Consider the following 26,465-nt stretch of genomic DNA (forward strand, 5'->3'; position numbering starts at 1 on the left):
GTTCAAACAAATGCTGCGTTAGGCTCCAAAAAAGGAGCGTAGAGCATATTTACCGCAAATGCAACTCTCGATACCAGAGTTGCTTACGGACGCGGCCGGCATCAAAAACGTGCTCGTGCACGATTCTCCCATAGGAAACAATGGGGCAGTTTGAGCTGAAAAAAAAACCTAACACCTGCAAAAAAGCAGCGTTCAGCTCTTAACGCAGCCCCATTGTTTCCTATGGGGAAACACTTCCTACGTCTGCACCTAACACTCTAACATGTACCCCGAGTCTAAACACCCCTAACCTTACACTTATTAACCCCTAATCTGCCGCCCCCGCTATCGCTGACCCCTGCATTACACTTTTAACCCCTAATCTGCCGCTCCGTAAACCGCCGCCACCTACGTTATCCCTATGTACCCCTAATCTGCTGCCCTAACATCGCCGACCCCTATGTTATATTTATTAACCCCTAATCTGCCCCCCACAACGTCGCCGACACCTGCCTACACTTATTAACCCCTAATCTGCCGAGCGGACCTGAGCGCTACTATAATAAAGTTATTAACCCCTAATCCGCCTCACTAACCCTATCATAAATAGTATTAACCCCTAATCTGCCCTCCCTAACATCGCCGACACCTACCTTCAATTATTAACCCCTAATCTGCCGACCGGAGCTCACCGCTATTCTAATAAATGTATTAACCCCTAAAGCTAAGTCTAACCCTAACACTAACACCCCCCTAAGTTAAATATAATTTTTATCTAACAAAATAAATTAACTCTTATTAAATAAATGATTCCTATTTAAAGCTAAATACTTACCTGTAAAATAAATCCTAATATAGCTACAATATAAATTATAATTATATTATAGCTATTTTAGGATTAATATTTATTTTACAGGCAACTTTGTAATTATTTTAACCAGGTACAATAGCTATTAAATAGTTAAGAACTATTTAATAGTTACCTAGTTAAAATAATAACAAATTTACCTGTAAAATAAATCCTAACCTAAGTTATAATTAAACCTAACACTACCCTATCAATAAAATAATTAAATAAACTACCTACAATTACCTACAATTAACCTAACACTACACTATCAATAAATTAATTAAACACAATTGCTACAAATAAATACAATTAAATAAACTATCTAAAGTACAAAAAATAAAAAAGAACTAAGTTACAGAAAATAATAAAATATTTACAAACATAAGAAAAATATTACAACAATTTTAAACTAATTACACCTACTCTAAGCCCCCTAATAAAATAACAAAGCCCCCCAAAATAAAAAATTCCCTACCCTATTCTAAAATACAAATATTACAAGCTCTTTTACCTTACCAGCCCTGAACAGGGCCCTTTGCGGGGCATGCCCCAAGAATTTCAGCTCTTTTGCCTGTAAAAAAAAACATACAATACCCCCCCCCAACATTACAACCCACCACCCACATACCCCTAATCTAACCCAAACCCCCCTTAAATAAACCTAACACTAATCCCCTGAAGATCTTCCTACCTTGTCTTCACCATACCAGGTTCACCGATCCGTCCTGGCTCCAAGATCTTCATCCAACCCAAGCGGGGGTTGGCGATCCATAATCCGGTGCTCCAAAGTCTTCCTCCTATCCGGCAAGAAGAGGACATCCGGACCGGCAAACATCTTCTCCAAGCGGCATCTTCTATCTTCTTCCATCCGATGACGACCGGCTCCATCTTGAAGACCTCCAGCGCGGATCCATCCTCTTCTTCCGACGACTAGACGACGAATGACGGTTCCTTTAAGGGACGTCATCCAAGATGGCGTCCCTCGAATTCCGATTGGCTGATAGGATTCTATCAGCCAATCGGAATTAAGGTCGGAATTTTCTGATTGGCTGATGGAATCAGCAATCAAATATAGGTTTCAATCCGATTGGCTGATCCAATCAGCCAATCAGATTGAGCTCCGCATTCTATTGGCTGATCGAACAGCCAATAGAATGCGAGCTCAATCTGATTGGCTGATTGGATCAGCCAATCGGATTGAGACTATATTCTGATTGGCTGATTCCATCAGCCAATCAGAAAATTCCTACCTTAATTCCGATTGGCTGATAGAATCCTATCAGCCAATCGGAATTCGAGGGACGCCATCTTGGATGACGTCCCTTAAAGGAACCGTCATTCGTCGTCTAGTCGTCGAAGAAGAGGATGGATCCGCGCTGGAGGTCTTCAAGATGGAGCCGGTCGTCATCGGATGGAAGAAGATAGAAGATGCCGCTTGGAGAAGGATGTTTGCCGGTCCGGATGTCCTCTTCTTGCCGATAGGAGGGAAGGACTTTGGAGCACCGATTATGGATCGCCAACCCCCGCATTGGTTGGATGAAGATCTTGGAGCCAGGACGGATCGGTGAACCTGGTATGGTGAAGACAAGGTAGGAAGATCTTCAGGGGATTAGTGTTAGGTTTATTTAAGGGGGGTTTGGGCTAGATTAGGGGTATGTGGGTGGTGGGTTGTAATGTTGGGGGGGGGTATTGTATGTTTTTTTTTACAGGCAAAAGAGGCTGAAATTCTTGGGGCATGCCCCGCAAAGGGCCCTGTTCAGGGCTGGTAAGGTAAAAGAGCTTGTAATATTTGTATTTTAGAATAGGGGTAGGGAATTTTTTATTTTGGGGGGGCTTTGTTATTTTATAGGGGGCTTAGAGTAGGGTGTAATTAGTTTTAAAATTGTTGTAATATTTTTCTTATGTTTGTAAATATTTTATTATTTTCTGTAACTTAGTTCTTTTTATTTTTTGTACTTTAGATAGTTTATTTAATTGTATTTATTTGTAGGCAATTGTGTTTAATTAATTTATTGATAGTGTAGTGTTAGGTTAATTGTAGGTAATTAGTAGTTAGTTTTTTAATTATTTTATTGATAGGGGTAGTGTTAGGTTATTATATCTTAGGTTAGGATTTATTTTACAGGTAAATTTGTATTATTTTAACTAGGTTAGTATTAAATAGTCTTAACTATTTAATAGCTATTGTACCTGGTTAAAATAATTACAAAGTTCCTGTAAAATAAATATTAATCCTAAACATAGCTATAATATAATTATAATTTATATTGTAGCTATATTAGGATGTATTTTACAGGTAAGTAATTAGCTTTAAATATGAATTATTTATTTAATAAGAGTTTAATTTAATTCGTTAGATAAAAATTATATTTAACTTAGGGGGGTGTTAGTGTTAGGGGTTAGACTTAGCTTTAGGGTTAATACATTTATTATAATAGCGGTGAGCTCCGTCGGCAGATTAGGGGTTAATAATTGAAGGTAGTGTCGCGATGTTAGGGGAGGGCAGATTAGGGGTTAATACTATTTATGATAGGGTTATGAGGCGGATTAGGGGTTAATAACTTATTATAGTAGCGCTCAGGTCCGCTCGGCAGATTAGGGGTTAATAAGTGTAGGTAGGTGTCGGCGACGTTGAGGGGGCAGATTAGGGGGTTAATAAATATAACATAGGGGTCGGCGAGTGTTAGGGGTACAGATTAGGGGTACTTAGGGATAACGTAGGTGGCGGCGAATTTGCGGTCGGTAAGATTAGGGGTTAATTATTTTAAGTAGCTTGCGGCGACGATGTGGGGGGCAAGTTAGGGGTTAATAGATATAATACGGGGGTCGGCGGTGTTAGGGGCAGCAGATTAGGGGTAACTTAATATAACGTAGGTGGGCGGTCGGCAGATTAGGGGTTAAAAATTTTAATCGAGTGGGCGGCGATGTGGGGGGGACCTCGTTTAGGGGTACATAGGTAGTTTATGGGTGTTAGTGTACTTTAGGGTACAGTATTAAGAGCTTTATAACCGGCGTTAGCCAGAAAAGCTCTTAACTCCTGCTATTTTCAGGCGTCTGGAATCTTGTCGTTAGAGCTCTAACGCTCACTGCAGAAACACGACTCTAAATACCGGCGTTAGGAAGATCCCATTGAAGAAGATAGGGCTACGCAAATGGCGTAGGGGGGGATCTGCGGTATGGAAAAGTTGCGGCTGAAAAGTGAGCGTTAGACCCTATTAATCACTGACTCCAAATACCAGCGGGCGGGCCAAAACCAGCGTAGGAGCCTCTAACGCTGGGTTTTGACGGCTACCGCCGAACTCTAAATCTAGGGCCTATGTTATATTGTGTTAAATGCTAGTGCCAAAGATTTAATCAAACAGAGCTGTGAAATTGCTCAGCACATTAGGTGGTAAATATTCTAATAATCAGCTAGATTACAGTTTGCGTATATGAGTTAAAAAGCAAGTATTATGCTTCATAACGATGCTTTTTCCCTAACGCCGCTATACAGAGTCTTGTCAGAATTGGTGTACCGCACAACTTTTTGGCCATCACTCAACGTCAGTTACCGTACTTTTAAAAAAGGTACTTTTTCAATGGGACTCCCATAGCGCCGGGTATTACGAATTTTGCTGTGAGGCCAAAAAGGTGAGCGATACAGCCTAAATGGACAAGAACTGTACCGCATCTAAATTCAGTATTTGAGTTTTATGCTACAAAGGCTGTACCATAAAACTCATAACTAAACTGTCACAAAGGTACACTAACACCCATAAACTACCTATTAACCCCTAAACCGAGGCCCCTCCCTGCATCGCAAATACTAAAAATAAAATATTAACCCCTAATGTGCTCAGCAATTTCACAGCTCTGTTTGATTAAATCTTTGGCACTAGTATTTACACATACATAACATAACTTGTTTGATTCAGTTAGGTTTAGGTTTAGGCGTTAATATATTTATTTAGTGTTAGTGATGTGGGAGGCCAGAGGTTTAGGGGTTAATAACTTTAGTATAGTGACAGTGACACTGGGGATGGCAGATTAGGGGTTAATAACTGTAATGTAGGTGGCGGCGATATTGGGAGTGGCAGATTAGGACTTAATAGTTTTATTTAAGTGGCGGCAATTTTAGGGGCAGCAGATTAGGGGTTAATAACATTATGTAGATTGCGACGAGCATGTCAAAATATTGCTTGTATTTGGGTGAGGTATGGAGCTCAACGTAACCATATCGCTCGCGCAACCCGGGTTTTACAAACCCTCTAATTGCAGCGCTATAGGGAGGTTGAATACTGCCGCTTTTATTGCGGTCATTAATTTCCCTATAGCGCTCAAAAATCGTAATCTATCTGAATGTCTATTATGACTTCTCTTTCTGGCTTTATGCCAAATTGTTGGTATGTTTGTGAAAATTCTGATGATTGCATCAACTACAATAACCTACAATTTATAGACATTTCTTACGATCAAGCATTTTATTTTGTCAGAGGGTTGATGTGAGAAGACTTTGAAAGAAAGCCATTTCTGAGGAGATAAAGAAAGGTGAGAATGTTTATATATTTGTGTGTAAGAAGATTATTGCTTTTATGACAAAATATTAGAATATTTCCATTGAAATTGTATTATCCTAACAAAATGACACATAAAATATTGTAAATTCTTATTCGATATTTGCTATCAACAATATGACGCTGTTGCAGTGTTTTTTAGATATGGCACAATGTGTAATATTTTTATATTAATTGGTTTATTTTTATTGGAAACTAATATATTGGGGTAAATTTATGATAGTGAGCGGACATTATACGAAGTAGCGTATCATGTCCGCTGCACATCAATAAATCCCGAAAGCATTTATCATTGCAATGCCGCCCCCTGCAGATTTGCGCCGCTAGCAGGGGGTATCAATCAACCCGATCGTATTCTTTAGACCGCTGTTTCATAACTTCTGTTTCCTGCTAGAGCCTGCAGGCTCGCCGGAAACAAGGGGCATCATGCTCCCTATGGAAGTTGATAAATCGGCCCCATTAAGTAAACTCTACAGGCATTTGCATTGATGATTTGGTGATATGAAAGCAGTATATTGACAATGAAGGGTGATTTTCCAGCAACATGTAAATATTCAGTTGTTGGTATACACAATTATTAACCTCAAGATAAAAACAAAACAAAATTAAATTGTATTTCAAAATGGTATTTACAAGAACATAAAGAAAATATTATTAATATGTTCTTATTGTTATGTGTTAAAAATTCTAATCCAGTTTTGTGCTTTGTGCAGTACAGTTTAAATCTGTGATAATCATTTGAAGAATCGCTGTCAGTAAGACACTGCACTCTTTAGTGGTATTAACCTAGCAGAACATATTCCATTACAGTCAAAATGTGCAGTCATAATTTAAGGTCAAACTAAATTCCCATTTTAATACTGATTGTTCAGAAGATTGTAATGCTATATTGTAATAAAAATGTTGCTCATATGTGAAATTTCAGTTGTTTATAACTACAGACTTAAAGACAAATTTACAATAAAAAAATGACTAAACAATGTAATATAACATAAACTGTGGAATATTCTGAGGTTGTTATATTTGAAAAGAAATTGAAATATTGAAAATAAGATTTTTTTTTTTAATTAAATTTCCACATTTTCTTTAAAGGCTTATATTTTTATTATTGTTTTATGCTAATTTATATATGAGGAATATGACCGGGAAGAACCTACACAACAAAAGGCAAAATTAACTACCAGTTACACTTCTTCTTTATACATTTTGTTGACATTTTATTATGAAGGGATAAAGTTCAAATAAATGAAAAACTGATCAATACCACAATATTATCTGAAGTCCCTGGTAATCAAATTTAAGTAACTTACAACAACAATTATATAACATACTTTATGTTTTCCATATGAAAAATATAATATAACAATACTATGAAGTTATTATGAATGGTTTCAAAACCAGTAATTAAGTTGAGAGAGAAAACAATACATGACGTCAGAAAATTTCCCCTGTAGCTACAATTATAACAATACTTATCTTATCGTGCTCTGGAGGGCGTGCTAACCTGGTGTTCTTCATGCCAGAGTCCCAGCCCCTCTAACAGATTCTGTCTATTATAACTTCTCTTTCTGTATGTAAGCCAAAACTTTTAGAATATTTGAGAAAATTCTGACGAATTACATCAACTAGAATAACCTACAATTTACAGATATTTCTTACGATCAAGCATTTTATTTTGTCAGAGGGTTGATGTGAGAAGACTTTGAAAGAAAGCCATTTCTGAGGAGATTAAGATAAGGTGAGAATGTTTATATATTTGTGTGTAAGAAGATAATTGCTTTTATGACAAAATATTAGAATTACCATTGAAATAGTATTATCCTAACAAAATGACACATACAATATTGTAAATTCTTATTAGATATTTGCTATCAACAATATGATGTTGTTACAGTGTTTAATTAGGTACAGCACAATGTGTAATATTTTTATATTAATTGGAGTATTTTTATTGGAAACTAATATATTAAGAAAACTCTACAGGCATGTGCATTGATGGTTTGCTTGGTGATACAAAAGCAGTGTATTGAAAATGAAGGGCGTTTTTTCAGTAACATGTAAATATTCCGTTGTTGGTATAAACAATTAATAAAAAAATAAAACAAAATTAAATTGTATTTCAAAATAGTATTTACAAGAACATAAAGATAATATTATTAATATTTTCTTATTGTTATGTGTTAAAAATTCTAATCCAGTTTTGTGCTTGGTGCAGTACAGTTTAAATCTGTGATAATCATTTGAAGAATCGTTGTCAGTAAGACACTGCACTATTTAGTGGTATTAACCTAGCAGAACATATTCCATTACAGTCAAAATGTGCAGTCATAATTTAAGGTCAAACTAAATTCCCATTTTAATACTGATTGTTCAGAAGATTGTAATGCTATATTGTAATAGAAATGTTGCTCATATGTGAAATTTCAGTTGTTTATAACTACAGACTTAAAGACAAATTTACAATAAAAAAATGACTAAACAATGTAATATAACATAAACTGTGCAATATTCTGAGGTTGTTATATTTGAAAAGAAATTGAAATATTGAAAGTAAGATTTTTTTATTTTTTTATTAAATTTCCACGTTTTCTTTAAAGATATATTTTTATTGTTGTTTTATGCTAATTTATATATGAGGAATATAACCGGGAAGAACCTACACAACAAAAGGCAAAATTAACTACAAGTTACACTTCTTGTGCTTTATACATTTTGTTGACATTTTATTATGAAGGGATAAGGTTAAAATAAACAAAAATAAAGTTAGAAAAAAAGAAGTATTTGACAAGCGTATACAGGGCTAAAGCAAAAGAACAACAGTTATATAACATACTTTACGCTTTCCATATGAAAAATATAATATAACAATACTAAGAAGTTATTATGAATGGTCTCAAAACCAGTAATTAAGTTCAGAGAGAAAACAATACATGACGTCAGAAAATTTCCCCTGTAGCTACAATTATAACAATACTTATCTTATCGTGCTCTGGAGGGCGTGCTAACCTGTTGTTCTTCATGCCAGAGCCACAGCCCCTCTAACAGCAGAGTTACCACTCTCAGTTCTGAGGCGCTAATTAGGTGTTACATATTCTGTCTATTGACAGTTAGAATATGCAAGCATTTTATTTTGTCAGGGGGTTGATGTGAGAAGACTTTGAAAGAAAGCCATTTCTGAGGAGATAAAGATAAGGTGAGAATGTTTATATATTTGTGTGTAAGAAGATAATTGCCTTTATGACAAAATATTAGAATATTACCATTGAAATAGTATTATCCTAACAAAATGACACATAAAATATTGTAAATTCTTATTCGATGTTTGCTATCAACAATATGACGTTGTTACAGTGTTTAATTAGGTACGGCACAATGTGTAATATTTTTATATTAATTGGTGTATTTTTATTGGAAACTAATATATTAAGTAAACTCTACAGGCATTTGCATTGATGGTTTGCTTGGTGATACAAAAGCAGTGTATTGAAAATGAAGGGCGTTTTTTCAGCAACATGTAAATATTCCGTTGTTGGTATAAACAATTAATAAAAAAATAAAACAAAATTAAATTGTATTTCAAAATGGTATTTACAAGAACATAAAGAAAATATTATTAATATGTTCTTATTGTTATGTGTTAAAAATTCTAATCCAGTTTTGTGCTTTGTGCAGTGCAGTTTAAATCTGTGATAATCATTTGAAGAATCGTTGTCAGTAAGAAACTGCACTCTTTAGTGGTATTAACCTAGCAGAACATATTCCATTACAGTCAAAATGTGCAGTCATAATTTAAGGTCAAACTAAATTCCCATTTTAATACTGATTGTTCAGAAGATTGTAATGCTATATTGTAATAGAAACGTTGCTCTAATGTGAAATTTCAGTTGTTTATAACTACAAACTTAAAGACAAATTTACAATAAAAATTTTACTAAGGTATGTAATATTTTTAAAGTGATAACATAAACTTTGAAATACTGTGGGGTTGTTATATATGAAAAGAAATTGAAATATTGAAAATATTTTTTTTTTTTAATTTAAATTTCCACATTTTCTTGAAAGGCTTATATTTGTATTATTGGTTTATGCTAATTTATATATGAGGAATATGACCAAGAAGAACCTACACAAACAACAAAAGGCTAAATACACTACCAGTTACACTTCTTGTGCTTTATACATTTTGTTGACATTTTATTATGAAGTGATAAAGTTAAAATAAACAAAAAACTGATCAACTCCACAATATTATCTGAGGTCCCTGGTAAGCAAATTTAAAGGGACAGTACACTGTAAAATTGTTTTCCTATTAATGTATTTTTAATGACTTGTTAAACCAGCTGCAGAGTATAAAATGTATGAGAATTTGTATTTTCAGGTTTATTTGTGTATATGAACTAGCTGGTTTTTTTATTTTAAACCACAGCCTATTACAATGGATTGAGCTTCCAGCTAATATCAGATCTCATTATGTTATCAATTTTATGTACACAAACTTGCTTCCTTATCTTATATCTGTTTGTAAACCAAAGCTCAATACTTAGAAAGAACAATGGAAAATTAACATTGTATTACTTAAACTATCCTTCAACCCACTGAGAGTGTAATATCTTCTGCTGGCTGTGTTTACATAGTCTCTCAATGCATATACTCCAGTATCAAAACTTTCAGTATAGGTTGTGATACCACAGGCTAAATCAGCTATTTCATATGCCACAATAGGGGTAAAGGAGCTACTTGTGAACAATTTAATACACTACCAGCAGTAAAATGGATCATTGGGAACAATTTAAAGGGGAGAAATGTTTTGTGTGAACTGTCCCTTTAAGTAACTTCCTACTAAGAGATAATCCTGGCTAATAATTTCTATAGAAAAAAAGAAGTAATTGACAAGGTTATACCAGGCTATAGCAAAAGAAAAACAGTTATATATCATACTGTATGCTTTCTATATAAAAAATATAATAAACAATACTATGAAGATATTATGAACGGTCTCAAAACCAGTAATCAAGTTAAGAGAGAAAACAATACATGAAGTCAGTAAAGTTCACCTGTAGCTACAATATTAACAATACTACCGTGCTCTGGAGAGCATGCTAACCGTTATTCCTTATGCCAGAGCCCCAGCCCCTCTAACAGCAGAGTTAACACTCTCAGTTCTGAGGCGCTAAGCATCCCATTAGCGTGGCCCAGGGCTCTGGAAAGAAAGAGAGCTGGTCTAGCGCGCTCTCTCCCAAACACGTTCAGGTAAGAATTAACCTCTTTTAAAAAATTTAAGGAAACAAATGTATACTGACGATTTTTCGTTTCCTTTGGTTCATTTATTCAGATTTTCATTTCGTTAAATTAAATCCGATTTTCATCACAAATGAATATTCACAGCAAAATAAATGGACATCTCTAGTTATGAATCTTTAAGTGTGTGATTGTGAAAGTTAAAGGAACATATAACACTTTGAGCTTTGTAAAACGTTTATTATGCATAGTAAAACAACTTTACAATACACTTTATTATATACATATTACATTTTACTTGTAATTTAGCGCTAACATTTTACAATTCTGAGAACCAGACATGCCCACTGCAGACTTCACAAATCTAACCCTGCTACAAATCTGTCAATAACTGGCCTATATACATACACTAAAGTAAACAATGGCAGAGATGGAAATTTTAAAAGAACAAACAGAGACAGAAGCCGCTTCTGTTCCAATCAGCCAATAGAATGCAAGCTCAATCCTATTGGCTGATTGCATCAGCCAATATGATTTTTTCAACCTTAATTCCGATTGGCTGATAGAATTCTATCAGCTAATCGGAATACTAAGGGATGCCATCTTGGGATGATGTCATTTAAAGGAACCTTCATTCCAGAAGAAGCCGTCGATTGAAGAGGATGCACCAGGCCCGATGTCTTGATGATGGACCCTCTCCACATTGGAAGGATGAAGATAGAAGATTCTCTGGGTGAAGACTTCTGCCCGTCTGGAGGACCACTTCTGCGGCTTCGTTGAGGGACATCTTGCCGCTTGGATGAAAGACTTCTCCCGCTTCGTTTGAGGATGGGATGTCGGCTCTTCAAAGCTGTAAGTGGATCTTCATGGGGTTAGTGTTAAGGGGGGGGAGTTTTTAGGTGTATTGGGTGGGTTTTATTTTTAGATTTGGGGTTTGGGCGACAATAGAGCCAAATGCCCTTTTAAGGGCAATGCCCATCCAAATGCCCTTTTAGGACAATGGGGAGCTTAGGTTTTTTTAGTTAGGGTTTTATTTGGGGGGTTGGTTGTGTGGGTGGTGGGTTTTACTGTTTGGGGGGTTGTTTGTAAAAAAATGTACAGGTAAAAGAGCTGGTTTCTTTGGGGCAATGCCCAGCAAAAGGCCCTTTTAAGGGCTATTGGTAGTTTAGTTTAGGCTAGGGTTTTTTTTTTATTTTGGGTGTGCTTTTTTATTTTGATAGGGCTATTAGATTAGGTGTAATTAGTTTAAAGATCTTGTAATTTGTTTTTTATTTTCTGTAATTTAGTATTTTTATTTTTTTTTTTATTTTAGCTAATTGTATTGAATTTAGTTAATTGTATTTAATTTAGGGAATTTATTTAATTGTAGTGTAATGTTAGGTGTTAGTGTAGCAGGTTAGGTTTTATTTTACAGGTAAATTTGTATTTATTTTATCTAGGTAGTTAGTAAATAGTTAATAACTATTTACTAACTAGTCTACCTAGTTAAAACAAATACAAACTTGCCTTTAAAATAAAAATAAACCCTATGCTAGATACAATGTACTATTAGTTATATTGTCGCTAGCTTAGGGTTTATTTTATAGGTAAGTATTTAGTTTTAAATAGGAATTATTTAGGTAATGATAGTAGGTTTTATTTAGATTTATTTTAATTATATTTAAGTTAGGGGGTGTTAGGGTTAGGGTTAAACTTAGGTTTAAGGGTTAATAAATTTAATATAGTGGCGGCGACGTTAGGGATGGCAAATTAGGGGTTAATAAATGTAGATAGGTGGCGGCTACGTTAGGGGCAGCAGATTAGGAGTTAATAATATTTAACTAGTGTTTGCGATGCAGGAGTGCGGTGTTTTAGGGGTTAATATGTTTATTATAGTGGTGGCGACGTTGGGGGTGGCAGATTAGGGGTTAATAAGTGTAGGTAGGTTGCGGCCACATTGGGGGCGGGAGACTAGGGGTTAATAAATATAATCTAGGTGTTGGCGATGTTGGGGGCAGCAGATTACGGGGTTAATAATTGTAATGTAGGTGGCGGCGATGTCCGGAGCGGCAGATTAGGGGTTAATAAGTATAATGCAGGTGGCGGCGATGTCAGGGGCGGCATATTAAGGGTTAATAAGTGTAATATTAGGTGTGTTTAGACTCGGGGTTTATGTTAGGGTGTTAGGTGTAAACATAAATTTTGTTTCCCCATAGGAATCAATGGGGCTGTGTTACTGAGCTTTACGCTGCTTTTTGCAGGTGTTAGGATTTTTTTCAGCCGGCTCTCCCCATTGATGTCTATGGGGAAATCATGCACGAGCACGTAAAACCAGCTCACTGCTGACTTAAGCAGCGCTGGTATTGGAGTGCGGTATGGAGTACAATTTTGCTCTACGCTCACTTCTTGCCTGTTAAAGCCGGGTTTAGAAAAACCTGTAATACCAGCGCTGTAGGAAAGTGAGCGGTGACAATAACGTGCAAGTTCGCACCACACCCCTCATAATGCAAAACTCTTAATATAGCCGACAGAAAGGCCAAAGGCAAACATATCAAAATTAAATGAAGATTGTCAAGCACAAAGTATTGTGACCTTACAAACATGCATTTAGCTATGGGGCAGGGATTGTGGTATTTCCTGCCACAAGCAAAACTTGAATTAGATGATGAGTCCTGTAAAAAACAGAAACAGAGAGGCGCAAGATAGAGCAGTATCGTCTGGACAAGCAGCAGAACAGCAACAATGAACACAAATCCTGTGGAGATCTACTCACAAGTGAGTCGGCACCAACAAAGTGCCTAACACAGCAAGTTGGGTCTGTTATAAGGATATAAACGACCAGGTAATCCACGGTCCGCACGAACCAATCCGATATGGGCGGCCAGCCAACTCAGGGGGTGTGGGAGAACAAACCAGTTCTGGATAGGTAGCCAGGAATGTGTGGCGAACAGACAGTCACCGGATATGTGGTTAGTAAGCTAAAGTCCTGTCTCAGGGCAAATGAAAGCAAATTAGAGCAAAACGAGGAGATGGCACACCTTCCTGGCTACCTATCCAGAGCTGGTTTGTTCTCCCACACCCCCTGAGTTGGCTGGCTGCATATATCGGAATGGTTCGTGCGGACCATGGATTACCTGGTCGTTTATATCCTGGGGAGTGTCTGTCGGGCGACGCTTAAACAGACCCGACTTGCTGTGTTAGGCACTTTGTTGGTGCCGCCTCACTTGTGAGTAGATCTCCACAGGATTTGTGTTCGTTGTTCTGTTGCTTGTCCAGATGATACTGCTCTATCTTGCGCCTCTCTGTTTCTGTTTTTTACAGGACTCATCATCTTCACTACCTCTGTTGAGAGTGCTGCCGCAATCTGGGACTTGTTCACTGAGCTTACTAGCGCACCTCCCTGGGCGCCCTGGCTCCGGCTACTATAAAACTTGAATAACAATGTTCTCAAAGCACTTTCCTTCTGCAAACCTAAATGTTTGCTGTGCACCCTTTGATGACAGTAATGTCAAAGTTAAACTCTCATGATTCAAATAGACCACAAATGTTCTTCTAACTACTGGGAGCTAGCTGAAGACATCTGGTAAGCCAATGACAAGAAGCATATATGTGCAGCTACCAATCAGCTAGCTTTCAGCAGTGCATAGCTGCTCATGTGGCTACTTATGAATGGTCTTCAACAAAGGATACCAAACAAATGAATCAAATTGTATAATATAAGTAAATAAGAAAGCTGTTTACAATGGGATGCTCTAAATGAATATTGGAAGTTTAATTTTGATTTTAAGTTCACAAGTAATTTGTAATAAACCTTAAAACAATATTATCTGCCACTTTAGTGGCTACCTTTTACTAAACAAGTTTAATGCAGCATTTAATCACAGATATAGAAACAATGTACATTATTATAGAAATATACTATAGTATGGGGGAATATTTATATTGTCTTCAGCATGTTAGTTCTTAATTAAAATATGTACTGTATCAACTATATGTATAAGGTATTATACGATATTACAAAGCTGATTCTAGTTCTCTGACAGAAAATAGATATTATAGATGAGTTTTCTAATCAGTTTTGATTTGCTGCATTATTGTAAATATATTTTGAAAATACAAGTGTGTTAACATTGATTTAAAGGGATATGGTATATGACGAGGTGTTTGATATATATATATATATATATATATATATATACATATGTGTGTGTGTATATATACATATATATATATATATATATATATATGTGTGTGTGTGTGAATATATATAAATATATATATATGTGTGTGTGTTTGTTTATTTATATATATATATATATATATATATATATGTGTGTGTGTGTGTGTGTGTGTGTTTATTTATTTATATATATAGTATTGAGTGTGTGTGTGTGTATGTTTGTGTGAATATATATGTGTGAATATATATACTGTATATATGTGTGGGTGTGGGTGTATGTGTGTGTAAATATATATATATATATATATATATATATAATATATATATATATCTGTGTGTTTGTGTGTGTATATATATATATATATATATATATATGTGTGTGTATATATATATATATATATATATATATATATTTGTATGTGTGTGTAAATGTAAAGTTGTATGTAGATGAGGTTTACAATGACTCACTTATTTACTTGTTAATGGGATACACAAGTTATTCTCTCTATATTTTGTGCATAGTGGAGGATTTTAATTTCACTTTTCACCTCTCCATAATTTTAAAAGTTGCTATATTTTTATGTTTATATGTATGTATATATGTGTATGTGTTTACATATGTCTATGTATGTATGTATGCATGTGTGCAGTGCACATAAAATGTACACATAAACACACATACACAGGCATATGTACACACATATAAATATGCACCTTCCCAGTAAAACACCTTGTCCTATACCAGATCTCTTAAATCACTTTTAAAACATGTATTTAAAAAATATCTATAAAGTATATATATAATAGAAAATGGAGGGTCCAGCACAGGTACAACATTTGTAAAAGTGGTTTCTTATGGGGTGCATGTATATCAGAGGGTCCTGCACACCTCAATAATAAAAAGGAATCCAAAAGGAAGACGTCAGCACCCACAGTTCATCAAAGTGTTTCCTTTATTTTACAGGGACATAGAAGACAAAAAGTAACAACAATTCGGATCAATCTGATCCTTAGTCATGCTATAGTATACTAACATTGAGACCCTTATATAGCACCTGTATGGTGATTAATTGTTACACCTGTTTGTTCTCAATAATGAGCACATTTCACATTGGCTAATGCCATCTAGTGGATAAAGTATATTATTTACTTAATTTAAACAAACTGTTTTTCTTTTCTTTACTGTTTTCAAATGTTTTAATTAAAGGGGTAGAATGATATCTTGGATTTATAGAGACAATACTTGCAACTATTAAAAACCTCTATTACAATCAATAAAAAATTCCTAAATATAAATTTAGAACAATTAAAAAACAAATGTAAATCATAATCATAATATTTAATCATATAGGATGTATTGTCCTTAAGTTTTTTATCCACCAAAACTCTTTCCTTTTCAATAGAAGTTCCCTATCTCCTCCCCGTCTAGGTTTTGGGATATGATCTATGATTTGAAACCTAAGTTGGCTTACTGAATGTCCAGCTTCAATAAAATGGGCAGAGCCTGGAAGGGATTTGTCTTCACACCTAATAGAAGACTTATGTGCACTAATTCTATCTTTAATGGGGCGTATCGTTTCCCCTACATAGCCCTGCCCACATGGGCATTTCAATAGATAGACTACATGGTAAGTATTACATGCATAGAAGCCATTTATCTCTTGCTTTTTCCTGTCATTTACTTGTGCTCAATTCCGAAAAGTCAATTTGTGAGGACCTTGAGAAATGTGAAGGATAAAGATTTACAAACAGTAAGATTAGAACAAATGGCTGAAAAATTTAAACAAAGGGGATATCCAAAGTACTTAATAACTAATTGTAAACAGGAGGTGTTAATGGAGAGAGAAAAAGGCAATTCAATGATCAAGTGCAATAAAAAAGATCAGGTTGTATTCACAACAGAACATAATATGGTTAGTGAGAAAATCTCTAGAATTATCAAAAAACATATGCCTAAATTAGGAGTTTGGCGTTAGCCTTAAAAAGTAGCGTTTTTTAATGGGGCTTGCCTAACGCTGGTATTACGAGTCTTGGAAGAAGTGAGCGGTAGAACCTCTCCTGTCAACACTTCTACCGCATTTAAAAGTCAGTAGTTAAGAGTTTTATGGGCTAACGCCGGAACATAAAGCTCTTAACTAAAGTGCTACAAAGTACACTAACACCCATAAACTACCTATTAACCCCTAAACCGAGGCCCCCCCACATTGCAAACACTATAATAAAAAAAAATTAACCCCTAATCTGCCGACTGGACATCGCCGCCACCTACATTATACCTATGAACCCCTAATCTGCTGCCCCTAACATTGCCGACACCTACATTTTATTTATTAACCCCTAATCTGCCGCCCCCAACGTCGCCTATCTACAATTATTAACCCCTAATCTGCCGACAGGACATCGCCGCCACTTAATAAATTTATTTACCCCTAAACCGCTGCACTCCTGCCTCGCAAACACTATTTAAATTTTAGTAACCCCTAATCTGCCATCCCTAACATCGCTGACACCTAATTACATTTATTGACACCTAATCTGCCACCCTCAACGTCGCTGCAACTATATTAAAGGTATTAACCCCTAAACCTAAGTCTAAACCTAACCCTAACACCCCCTAACTTAAATATAATTTAAATTAAACAAAATACATTTAACATAATTAAATAAATTAATCCTATTTAAAACTAAATACTTACCGATAAAATAAACCCTAAGCTAGCTATAATATAACTAATAGTTACATTGTAGCTAGCTCAGGATTTATATTTATTTTACAGGCAACTTTATATTTATTTTAACTATGTACAATAGTTATTAAATAGTTATTAACTATTTAATAACTACCTAGCTAAAATAAGTACAAATTTAGCTGTAAAATAAATCCTAGCCTATGTTACAATTACACCTAATACTACACTATCATTAAATAAATTAATTAAATTAACTACAATTATCTAAAATTAAATACAATTAAATAAACTAAACTAAAGTACAAAAAACAAACACTAAATAACAAAAAATAAAAAAAATTACAAGAAGTTTAAACTAATTACACCTAATAAAATAAAAAAGCCCCCCAAAATAATAAAATGCCCTACCCTATACTAAATTACAAATAGCCCTTAAAAGGGCCTTTTGCGGGGCATTGCCCCAATGTAATCAGCTCTTTTACCTGTAAAAAAAAGAACAATCCCCCCCAACATTACAACCCACCACCCACACACCCCTACTCTAAAACCCACCCGATCCCACCCTTAACAAAACCTAACACTACCCCATTGAAGATTACCCTACCTTGAGCCGTCTTCACCCAGTATAGTATAGGGTAGGGCATTTTATTATTTTGGGGGGCTTTTTATTTTATTAGGGGGCTTAGATTAGGTGTAATTAGCTTAAACTTCTTTTTTTTAATTTTTTTGTAATTTAGTGTTTGTTTGTTTTTGTACTATAGTTTAGTTTATTTAATTGTATTTAATTTTAAATTTATTTAATTAATTTAATGATAGTGTAGTGTTAGGTGTAATGGTAACTTAGGTTAGGATTTATTTTACAGGTAATTTTGTAATTATTTAGCTAGGTAGCTATTAAATAGTTATTAACTATTTAATAGCTATTGTACCTAGTTAAAATAAATACAAAGTTGCCTGTAAAATAAAAATAAATCCTAAAATAGCTACAATGTAATTATTAATTATATTGTAGCTATCTTAGGGTTTATTTTATAGGTAAGTATTTAGTTTTAAATAGGAATACTTTAGTTAATAATATTAATATTATTTAGATTTATTTAAATAATAATTAATTTAGGGGGTGTTAGGGTTAGACTTAGACTTAGGTTTAGGGGTTAATAACTTTATTATAGTGGCGATGGCAGATTAGGGGTTAATAGATTTAATAGGCTATGTGGGCTATAGCGGTTTAGGGGTTAATACTTTAATAGGTCTATTGCGTTGTGGGCTATGGCGTTTTAGGGGTTAATACTTTAATAGGTGTATTACGTTGTGGGCTATGGCGGTTTAGGGGTTAATACATTTATTATTAGGAGTGAGAGGGGGGATTGCGGATATAGGGGTATACGTGTGGGGCTTATTTTTGGGAGGCGTGTTAGACAGTTACGGGACATTTAAAAGTTTAGTTAGTTTTCTTAGGCGCCGGCAGTTTCTAAAGTGCCGTAAGTCCCTAGCGACTCCAGAAATTTGTACTTACGCTTATTTGTGGACATTGCTAGTTTATCCGACTTACGGCACTTAGGAAATGCTGGCGCCCTATATGTAATACCCCGTTGTGCGAGGTGAAATTACGGGCGATGCAGGTTTCCCCAGTTCTTTAGTTTACAAGAAATCTCGCTAAATACCAAAGCTTTAGTTTACAGGGACTCTTGATAAATACAATTTCTTTAGTTTACAAGGAATCTCGTAAAATACCAATTCTTTAGTTTACGTTGAATCTCGCTAAATTACAATTCTTTACTTTACAGGCAATCTCGCTAAATACCAATGCTTTAGTTTACAGGCATTCTCGCTAAATATCAATTCTTTTAGCTTAAAGGAAATCTTGCTAAATACCAATGCTTTAGTTTCCAGGGAATCTCACTAAATACCAATTCTTAAGTTTACAGGGAATCTCGCTAAATACCAATGCTTTCGCTTAAAGGTAACCTCGCTACAGATGCATTAGCAAACGTGTTTAGTTTCAACTTCTAATATGCAGACAAGTTAGCACAGTCACGATATTGCTTATGGCGATGTGCGCTAACAATATTCTGCAATTTATAATCTGACTAGTGATGTCGCGAATAGTTCGCCGGCGAATAGTTCCCGGCGAACATAGCTTGTTCGCCGCAGCGGGCGAACATATTCGATGTTCGATCCGCCCCCTATTCGTCATCATTGAGTAAACTTTGACCCTGTACCTCACAGTCAGCAGAGACATTCCAGCCAATCAGCAGCAGACCCTCCCTCCCAGACCCTCCCACCTCCTGGACAGCATCCTTTTTAGATTCATTCAGAAGCTGCATTCTTAGTGAAAGGAGGAACAGTGTAGCTGCTGCTGATTTAATAGGGAAATCGATAGCTAGGCTAGTGTATTCAGTGTCCACTACAGTCCTGAAGGACTCATCTGATCTCTGCTGTAAGGACAGCACCCCAAAAAGCCCTTTTTAGGGCTAGAACATCAGTCTGCTTTTTTTTTTTTTTCCTATGTAATCTAATTGCAGTTGCCTGCCTGCCAGCGTGTGTATACTGTGCCCACTTGCCCAGTGCCACCACTCATATCTGGTGTGGCAGGTGGTGGGGGTTGGTCTGTGGGGGGGGGGGAAGCTACACTACAGAAAATAAAAATTAAAAACAGAAAAAAATACTTTTTTTTGCAAAGCTGTCTGCCAGTACCCAAGATGGCCACCAATAAGGCAGATGGGGAGGGTTAGAGAGCTGTTTTGGGGGGGATCAGGGAGGTTGGGGATTAAGGGGGGATGCTACACCACAGCATATGTAAATATGCTAAAAAAAAATAAAAAAAATTAAAAACCTTTTATTAAGATGGTGGGGACAATTGTGGGGTGGGGGAGGGAAGGGAGCTGTTTGGGAGGGATCAGGGGGTCTGATGTGTCAGATGGGAGGCTGATCTCTACACTAAAGCTAAAATTAACCCTGCAAGCTCCCTACAAACTACCTAATTAACGCCTTCACTGCTAGCCATAATACATGTGTGATGCGCAGCAGCATTTAGCTGCCTTCTAATTACCAGAAAGCAACGTCAAAGTCATATATGTCTGCTATTTCTGAACAAAGGGGATCACAGAGAAGCATTTACAACCATTTGTGCCATAATTGCACAAGCTGTTTGTAAATAATTTCAGTGAGAAACCTAAAATTGCGAGAAAATTTAAGTTTTTTTAAAATTTGATCGCATTTGGCAGTGAAATGGTGGCATTAAATATACCAAAATGGGTCTATATCAATACTTTGGGTTGTCTACTATACTACACTTAAGCTAAAATTAACTCTTCAAGCTCCCTACATGCTCCCTAATTAACCCCTTCACTGCAGGGTATAAAACACGTGTGGTGCGCAGTGGCATTTAGCAGCCTTCTAATTACCAAAAAGCAACGCCAAAGCCATATAAGTCTGCTATTTATGAACAAAGGGGATCCCAGAGAAGCATTTACAACCATTTATGCCATAATTGCATAAGTTGTTTGTAAATAATTTCTGTGAGAAACCAAAAGTTTGTGAAAAAGTGAACAATTTTTTTTTATTTGATCGCATTTGGCAGTGAAATGGTGGCATGAAATATACCAAAATGGGCCTAGATCAATACTTTGGGTTGTCTACTACACTACACTTAAGCTAAAATTAACTCTACAAGCTCCCTACATGCTCCCTAATCAACCCCTTCACTGCTGGGCATAAAACATGTGTGGTGCGCAATGGCATTTAGCAGCCTTCTAATTACCAAAAAGCAATGCCAAAGCCATATAAGTCTGCTATTTATGAGCAAAGGGGATCCCAGAGAAGCATTTACAACCATTTATGCCATAATTGCATAAGTTGTTTGTAAATAATTTCTGTGAGAAACCAAAAGTTTATGAAAAAGTGAACAATTTTTTTTTTATTTGATCGCATTTGGCGGTGAAATGGTGGCATTAAATATACCAAAATGGGCCTAGATCAATACTTTGGGTTGTCTACTATACTACACTTAAGCTAACATTAACTCTACAAGCTCCCTACATGCTCCCTAATTAATCCCTTCACTGCTGGGCATAAAACACATGTGGTGCGCAGTGGCATTTAGCAGTACCAAAAAGCAACGCCAAAGCCATATAAGTCTGCTATTTCTGAACAAAGGGGATCCCAGAGAAGCATTTACAACCATTTATGCCATAATTGCATAAGTTGTTTGTAAATAATTTCTGTGAGAAAACTAAAGTTTGTGAAAAAGTGAACATTTTTTTTTTTTATTTGATCGCATTTGGCGGTGAAATGGTGGAATGAAATATACCAAAATGGGCCTAGATCAATACTTTGGGATGTCTTCTAAAAAATATATATATATACATGTCAAGGGATATTCAGGTATTCCTGACAGATATCAGGGTTCCAATGTAACTAGCGCTCATTTTGAAAAAAAGTGGTTTTGAAATAGCAAAGTGCTTCTTGTATTTATTTCCCTATAACTTGCAAAAAAAGCAAAGAACATGTTAACATTGGATATTTCTAAACTCAGGACAACTATTTAGATGTTGTACCCGCTGCAGGAGTTTGGTCTGTCACTGTGAAGCGGGCGTAACCCTTACACTACCTGATCGATACAACATCATACCTGATGTTTTAAAGCACTTTATTCCAAACTATTTAGGAATGCTAGGTGATTTATGCCCTTTATGGATTAAAACCAGACTCTGCATCAACTATATAATTTTCCATGGGTGTTTTGCCATGGATCCCCCTCCGGCATGCCACAGTCCAGGTGTTAGTCCCCTTGAAACAACTTTTCCATCACTATTGTGGCCAGAAAGAGTCCCTGTGCGTTTTAAAATTCGCCTGCCTATTGAAGTCTATAGCGGTTTGCCCGGTTCGCCCGTTCGCGAACATTTGCGGAAGTTTGCTTTCGCCGTTCGCAAACCGAAAATGTTATGTTCACGACATCACTAAATCTGACCAAATTTTTTAACATATTTTCCCTGAAGCCATTGATCTTTACTGAAGGGGATGCGGAGAAACAATTTCTATGTTCCAAATTTGGTGGACCTATCTGAATATTCAGACCTATTAATGAAAAGTGTTAATTGTGATTAATAAGGTCTTACATAGTAATGTACTGAGTAACTTTACTGTTTGTATTCACTAAATTGTAAGATTAAAAAACGTCCATGCCCCATCATGGTTAATAGTGCTAAAATATGTATGTCTGCACAAAAATCTTGCTTAGCAAAGAAAAACTTTAGAATCCAAAAAAGTCAAGAGTGCAGTCTGTAGTTGTATAAATACATAATAATCTTATCTTGAAGAACATTTCTTACATCTACTGGTTTATTTTACAATATGGGTTGCAAATTATGTTTCATCAAGTTTTTAATTAAATAATTTTAGAACACCCAAAATAAACAAATTATGGATAAGTGCAAAATAATGATTTAGTATAACATAAAATCCATAACCATCTGTAGCATACAAAAATGTACATGAAAATTTTATTGTGCAAATACTGCCTGAATATACTAAGCTCTAGCTTGGACTCCCTTTGCATCATTTGGCTCTATGGGTGCTAAGGTATTTTATTCATACTCTGCCAAATCTAATATCTCCATTTTCACGTTTGGTATTCTAATTGCTATGTTGTGCAGCATACAGCAAATTAATACTATCTTTGCAACTTTCTCTGGGGCATATTGCAGGACTCCGCCTAAATTATCTAAACACCGGACTCTTCTCTTTAAAACTACAAATGTCCGCTCTATGGCACATCTATTAGATTTGTGTGCTTCATTATACTGTAATTCTTCTTCAGATAATGGATTGTTGACTGGTGTAAACAACAACAAAAAGCATGAATAGCCAGAATCTCATGCATGCAATAAATAGACAATTTGTATTAGCGAAATTATTAAGTTAATACTATACTATACATATTGAATTTTTCTAAGAGACATTTACCTAGAAGAATACCCTCTGGCATTTGTCCCTCCTGAAACTTGTCATAAATAGCCATTTTTTTAGATTAAAGGAGTCATGTCTTGATCCTGGAAATCCTGACTGTACACTCATGATTATTAAGTTGGCATCACATATTACTTGTATGTTGAGGGAATGATTTTGCTTTTGGAGGCTGCACTGATACATGGGTGCAATCAATATTGTCCAATATATTGGGCATCCCTGCTATTTTGAAGAAATTATATTTTAAAGTATGCAAATCCTCAGGTGTATTGGGGAAATACACATAATATAATATATTAGACATTGGAGTAAGGCAATATGCTTATTGAAAGGATACAGATAGGTGGTTGATCACGTTGAAGGTTGCAAATTAAAGCTCCTCCATCAAGTTACAGTCTGAGGAGGTATTCAGCAGATTCAGAAGAAGCAGAGCCTGACCCACCCTTCATAATCCACACAGGACTCGCTTCCCTGTATAGTTGCAAAATGGCTTCTAGGCCTGTGAGAAAGTCTGCAGTGTAGCTGACTCAAAGAGCATAGGCAGAACACAGTGGAATCATCCGCTCTTAGAGTCTATCAAACCTCAAGAAAGTAGGCCTGCTTATGAATTTAAAATATTGTCAGTTTGCTATCTATACAAACTCATGGAGCTTCACCAAGACGTGTCTTGCCGTTTTAAGTGTAGGCTCCGCCCCCCCCAAAAAAGTTTGGATTTTAGAATTTTGGCTATTGGAATTCCGTATTTAAGAATAGGGGGTAGATTTACCAAGCCACGGATGCTGCAATCTACCCTCAATATTTGTGGCTCACTGGAAACAAGAGTTAAGAAGCAGAGGTCATAAGACCACTGCTCCTCAACTCGTCCACCACCTCTGAGGTGTTGGACTGCATTCATCCTGATCAGATACGTTCAGGATGATTGACAGCCTCTGCTAGTGGCCGATTGGCTGCTAATGTGCAGGGTGCAGCATTGCACAAGCATTTCACTAGAAATGCTTGTGCAATGTTAAATGGCGACAGCATATGCTATAGCGAATCATGTCCGCGAATCATGTACTTGTACTCAGTTTGACTATAGACTTCTGTCTTAATGGCCTTTTGAATAAATCGGGGGATCGATCCAATATTTGCGCGGGTTTGGTATCCTATATACGGTGTAACCTAGAGGTTACACGCGTATATTTCTGCCGTCGCCCGTAGTTTTTTGGGCCTTAGGCAGGTATACCAAACACGCGCAGTTTGGTATCCAATATACAGCGTAAGGACTTACGTGGCGAAAATGGAGAAATCTTACTCCATTTTCACCTCGCCACAAAAAGCAGCCATAAGAAGCCTTACGCTGAGTATTGGAGCCCCGTAACTCTCTAAACTAGCTGCTAAATAAAACCTAACACCTAACGCATGCGCAATGTCTATCTAACTGTCAACCGCGATTTGCTAAATAAAACCTAACACCTAACGCATGAGCAATGTCTATCTAACTGTCAACCGTGATCTGCTAAATAAAACCTAACACCTAACGCATGCGCAATGTCTATCTACATGTCAACCGCGATCTGCTAAATAAAACCTAACACCTAACGCATGCGCAATGTCTATCTCCCTGTCAACCGCGATCCCCCGCCGCAATCCCTAATAAAGTATTTAACCCCTAAACCGCCGCTCACGGACCCCACCACCATCTACATAAACTAACCCCCTACTGTGAGCCCCTAAAACCGCCACCATCTAACTGATCTATCCCCTAATGTGAACCCCTTACACCGCCGCCATCTACCTTATCTATCCCCTAATCTGACCCCTTACACCGCCGCCACCTATATAAAAAATATTAACCCCTAATCTAATCCCCCTATACCGCCGCCAGCTATATTAATATTATTAACCCCTAATCTAATCCCCCTAAAATAATTATCTCTATTACCAGCCCTTAAAAGGGCCTTTTGCGGGACTTTGCCCCAAAGTAAACAGCTCTTTTGCCCTATAACCTGCCCTCCCTACACCGCCGCCACCTATATTAATAATATTAACCCCTAATGTAAGCCCCTTACACCGCCGCCATCTATATTAAAATTATTAACCCCCAATTTAATCTACCTACCCCGCTACCAGCTATATTATCTATATTAACCCTAAGTATATTATAGTTAATATAGTTATTACATTATATATATTAACTATATTAACCCTAATTATATTAGGGTTAATATAGTTAATATAGTTACTATAGTATTTATATAAACTATATTAACTCTATCTAACCCTTACACCCCTAACTAAATTCTTATTAAATAAATATAATTCATATTATAAACTAAAATATTCCTATTTAAATCTAAATACTTACCTATAAATTAAACCCTAAGATAGCTACAATATAATTAATAATTACATTGTAGCAATGTTAGGGTTTATATTTATTTTACAGGTAAATTGTTATTTATTTTAACTAGGTATAATAGCTATTAAATAGTTATTAACTATTTAATAGCTACCTAGTTAAAATAATTACCCAATTACCTGTAAAATAAATTCTAACCTAAGTTACAAATACACCTACACTATCAATAAATTAAATAAACTACAAATATCTATCTAAAAATACAATTAAATAAACTAAACTAAATTACAAAAAAAAACAAACACTAAATTACAAAAAATAAAAAAAAGATGACAAGATTTTTAAGCTAATTACACCTATTCTAAGCCCCCTAATAAAATAATAAAGCCCCCCAAAATAAAAAAATTCCCTACCCTATTCTAAATTAAAAAAAGTTCAAAGCTCTTTTACCTTACCAGCCCTTAAAAGGGCCATTAGCGGGGCATGCCCCAAAGAAAACTGCTCTTTTGCCTGAAAAAAAAAACACAATACCACCCCCCAACATTACAACCCACCACCCACATACCCCTAATCTAACCCAAACCCCCCTTAAATAAACCTAACACTACCCCCCTGAAGATCTCCCTACCTTATCTTCACCACGCCGGGCCGAACTCCTCATCCGATCCGGGCGATGTCTATCCGA

At 36.0% G+C, this 26,465-nt stretch overlaps 1 protein-coding gene across 18 annotated transcripts in view; it reads left to right on the plus strand.

Annotated features, from left to right (window-relative positions):
* The window catches only part of LOC128665913 (3-galactosyl-N-acetylglucosaminide 4-alpha-L-fucosyltransferase FUT3-like), a 126,018-nt gene that overhangs the window by 29,297 nt on the left and 70,256 nt on the right, over positions 1–26,465 (plus strand). For 6 of the 18 annotated variants that reach the window (XR_008403192.1, XR_008403194.1, XR_008403193.1 and 3 more), the window contains exons 7-9: positions 5,302–5,356; positions 7,065–7,120; positions 16,209–16,407. The exons of 3 other annotated variants lie outside the window; for them this stretch is intronic. The gene's annotated coding sequence lies outside the window, so the exon portion shown is untranslated. Of the gene's footprint in view, positions 1–5,301; positions 5,357–7,064; positions 7,121–8,421; positions 8,576–16,208; positions 16,408–26,465 lie in introns of those variants that run through there. 9 more of the 18 variants (XR_008403195.1, XM_053720170.1, XM_053720174.1 and 6 more) reach the window with 5 other exon arrangements.

Source organism: Bombina bombina, chromosome 7 (assembly GCF_027579735.1).
Source record: "Bombina bombina isolate aBomBom1 chromosome 7, aBomBom1.pri, whole genome shotgun sequence".
Lineage (NCBI taxonomy): Eukaryota > Metazoa > Chordata > Amphibia > Anura > Bombinatoridae > Bombina > Bombina bombina.